The sequence below is a fragment of the Euphorbia lathyris genome, chromosome 3 (genome assembly GCF_963576675.1).
Source record: "Euphorbia lathyris chromosome 3, ddEupLath1.1, whole genome shotgun sequence".
Classification (NCBI taxonomy): domain Eukaryota; kingdom Viridiplantae; phylum Streptophyta; class Magnoliopsida; order Malpighiales; family Euphorbiaceae; genus Euphorbia; species Euphorbia lathyris.
The window spans coordinates 26054173-26058461 of record NC_088912.1 but is presented as its reverse complement, the minus strand read 5'-3'; the positions used below and the strand labels follow the sequence as shown (position 1 = coordinate 26058461).

The window sequence follows — 4289 nt, the reverse complement described above, 5'->3', positions numbered from 1 at the left end:
ATGAGATACGAATTACAGAGAAATAGGTTACATTTATACACCTGAAACCCTAACCGTCTGAAACCCTAATCGCCCAAAAAAAAAATTTTGGGCCGATGGCCCAATAGGGGCTACCGCCCCCGTACCCCCGTCCAACTCAGCAGCGAGTTGGATCGCTGTAGTTGGGCCCATCGCTTCAGTTGGGCCTATATAAAATTAGTCTCCATAAGTCCAACGTAGCTACCCTTTCCGACTTCAAACCGATCCCAAAGAATGTGGAGATCAAATATATACTCTATCATGTGAGAATAACTTTACAGTATTGTATTTGTATTCAGGAAAATACCATGTCTAGGAAATCAACTATGTCAACTTCACAATCCGACTAGTGGATGCCGGTATTGATGAACATGATTGCCTCACCGCTCCTCAGTTCCCTTTGACAGAGTATAACTTCAGTATAGAAGATCCATATTCATGCTACAAATACAAATGGATAGACTTCGAGTATGAACCCGGATTGTCAAATTTGATCATTTTCATCAACTGTGTATACCCTGTGAACTCTTCTCTTTATGTGGATACTGCTTCCTGCAATAATAACCTGAAAAGACATTCTTATGTGAATATTGGGGGCATGGAAGCTTCAGATTTGATGAGTATGTGCAGTATTGAGATGATGGCTATGTTGCCTGGAGATACGGATTATAAAAACATGACTTTTGTTGAAATTCACAGAGAACTTGCATACGGTTTTGAGCTTTCTTGGCATAATATAAACTGCAGATCATGCTTCCTCGATGTAAACAACGATTATGTTCAATGCAGAAGTGGCGTGTTGTCTTCTTTTCTGTCATTATGATAAAGCTGTATTCACTTGTGTTGAATGAGTTGAATCTAAAGCTATCCTATGATGCACATATTGATTTCTTGTCACAGGTCGCAGAAAGCTCTGCTACCTTCGATATTTCGGAGTTCACTGCTACCGTACCTATGGTTTGTAACTTTCTTTATGGAACTAAAATCCATCAGACTTAGTTTCATCATAATATTGGAAACTTACTTAACTTGGTTTATGATTTAAGGAATTTCTCAAATCTTCACTTGAAAACTCTTTAATGGAAACAATCTTATCTGTTTTACATGGGGAATGAAGTTACTCCAAGCATGATGGATATATTCTCTCATATTACAGGTGAGAGATCTTGTCATCTCCACCTTGTTGATTACAATGTTTCGAGGATGTCAACACGAAGTTAGTGATTTTTTAATTATTTTTTGGTTCTTGCATCTCCTAATTATACTATTGACATACTTTAGTAAGTTTCTTCAAATTATGAATCTTGAAATTTACTTCAGAAACAAAGGTTTCCTGCTCTTTAACTTGTATTGCTCAAGCAGCAGCTTTTTGTGTTGCAAGAACTTTATGCGGGACTCCGATAGTAATTGCATTCCTGATCTATAAATGGAGGAAGAGACATTTATCAGAATACGAGGCAATTCAGAATTTCTTACAAATGCAAAACAATTTGATACCTATAAGGTACACTTACTCAGACATCAAGAAAATGACAGGAAGTTTCAAGGAAAAAATAGGCGAAGGAGGGTTTGGTACTGTCTTTAAAGGAAAACTTCGCAGCAGACACATTGCAGCAATCAAAATGCTTGACAAGTCCAAAATTCATGGACAAGATTTAATCAGTGAAGTTGCTACCATTGGGAGGATTCACCATACCAATATAGTCAATCTAATTGGTTTTTGTGTGGAAGGATCAAAACATGCTCTTATATACGAGTTTATGGTGAATGGATCTCTTAATCGTTACATTTGTCATCGTGAAGAATCTCCATCCTTGAGTTGGCAAAGGTTATTTGAAATTTCTCTTGGAGTGGCTTGTAGAGTCCAATGTTTACATCAAGGGTGTAAGATGCAAATGTTTATTGAACCACTAGCAAATTGAAAGCCAAAACATAAAACAAATAGAGAATACACCAGAATTTAACGAAGTTCGACCAATATTGCCTACGTCCTCAGACATTACTAACTATTATTTCAAATGAGCAAATATTGCAATAGAGAAAGCAGGAGAAAACAATTAAGCTTTAGAAATTAGAGGAGGCTAGTTGTGGGGTGCCTTAAGCCTAAAACCCAAGCCCCAAAATATAGTCTTCCAAACTCTCCCAAAAAGTCTAACTTTCCAACGTGGGACTTTGAACAACTAATATACACTTTTTCTCTTCTTCCCTTTAGACTAACAATATGAGATTCTCGAAAAAGAGTCATTTTTCTACAATCTCCACCTTAACAATCTTCCAAGAAACCCAAACCAAACTATCTCTCCATCTTTTCCCATACTCAGTAGTGTTTTCAAATTTCAACTTCAAGTAGTGATGACATTAATCAAGTCCAAACAATGTTGAAACTTGATTGATGTTACCGCCTTCGTTGCCATATCTGCAGGATTGTCAGCGGTCGGAATCTTCTAAAGCTGTATTTGACCCACTTCAAGAATTTCCCTTACAAAATGATAACGAACGTCGATATGCTTCGTCCTTGCATAATAGACTTGGATCTTTGCTAAATAAATAGCATTTTGACTGTCACAATGCACTTTGACATGCTTCTGTCCAACTCCCAACTCTTTTAGCAACTCCTAAAGCCAAATTGACTCTTTAATAGCTTCTGTAACTGCCATGTACTCTGCCTCCGTCGTAGACAAAGCAACTGTCGAGTGTAAGATAGACCTCCAACTAACTGGTGCCTTTGCTATGGTAAACAAATAACCAGTAGTTGACCGTCGATTATCCAAATCACTGGCATAGTCCGAATCACAATATCCTACTACGTATTGGCTGACTTTCACATCCCGCTCAAACACCAAACCAACATCCATAGTATGTTGGATATACCGTAGAATCCATTTCACAGCTTGCCAATGTCCTTTACCAGGATTATGCATATACCTACTCACAAGAAATATCTGAAGCAAGTACTAAGACACTTTAGTATGGATGAGAAGACAAAATCAGTCAGTACTCCACTTGCTCCTTATTTCAAACTTAGTGCAACTCTATCTCCAGAAAGTGATGAAAAACGAGAACATATGTCAAATGTTCCATATGCGAATGTAGTTGGTAGCTTGATATATGTGATGGTGTGTACGAGGCCCGACATTTCACAAGCAGCTGGAGTTGTGAGTAGGTATATGCATAATCCTGGTAAAGGACATTGGCAAGCTGTGAAATGGATTCTACGGTATATCCAACATACTATGGATGTTGGTTTGGTGTTTGAGCGGGATGTTAAAGTCGGCCAATACGTAGTAGGATATTGTGATTCGGACTATGCCAGTGATTTGGATAATCGACGGTCAACTACTGGTTATTTGTTTACCATAGCAAAGGCACCAGTTAGTTGGAGGTCTATTTTACGATCGACAGTTGCTTTGTCTACGACGGAGGCAGAGTACATGGCAGTTACAGAAGCTGTTAAGGAGGTAATTTAGCTTTAGGGGTTGGTAAAAGAGCTGGGAGTTGGACATAAGCATGTCAAAGTGCATTGTGACAGTCAAAGTGTTATTTATTTAGCAAAGAACCATGTCTATCATGCAAGGACGAAGCATATCGACATTCGTTATCATTTTGTAAGAGAAATTCTTAAAGCAGGTTAAATACAACTTCAGAAGATTCCGACCGCTGACAATCCTGCAGATATGGCAACGAAAGTGGTAACATCAATCAAGTTTTAACATTGTTTGGACTTGATTAATGTCATCCCTACTTGAAGTTGAAATTTGAAGACACTACTAAATATGGGAAAGGATGAAGAGATAGTTTGGTCGAGGTTTTTTGGAAGATCGCCAAGGTGGAGATTGTAGAAAAATGGCTCTCTTTTAAGAATCTCATATTGTTAGTCTAAAGGGAAGAAGAGGAAAAAGTGTATATTAGTTGTTCAAAGTCCCACATTGGAAAGCTAAACTTTTTGGGGGGAGTTTGGAAGACTATTTATTTGGGCTTGAGTTTTAGGTTTAAGTCACACCACAACTAGCCTCCTCTAATTTCTAATCTCCTGCTTTCTCTATTGTAATATTTGCTCATTTGAAATAATATTTAGTAGTGTCCGAGGACGTAGGCAATATTTGCCGAACCTCGTTAAATTCTGGTGTCTTCTCTATTTATTTTATGCTTTAACTTTCAATTTGCTAGTCGTTTCCACAAATAGCTATGTTATCTTTTATTTTCTACTCATAGTTATAAAGGCACAAGGAGCACTAAGGTGAAGGGGCGCAAGGCACAAGACTCATGTGCAT

General features: G+C 37.9%; 1 pseudogene; it reads left to right on the top strand.

Annotated features, from left to right (window-relative positions):
- LOC136222581 (LEAF RUST 10 DISEASE-RESISTANCE LOCUS RECEPTOR-LIKE PROTEIN KINASE-like 2.1) lies at positions 1-4289 on the top strand (annotated as a pseudogene).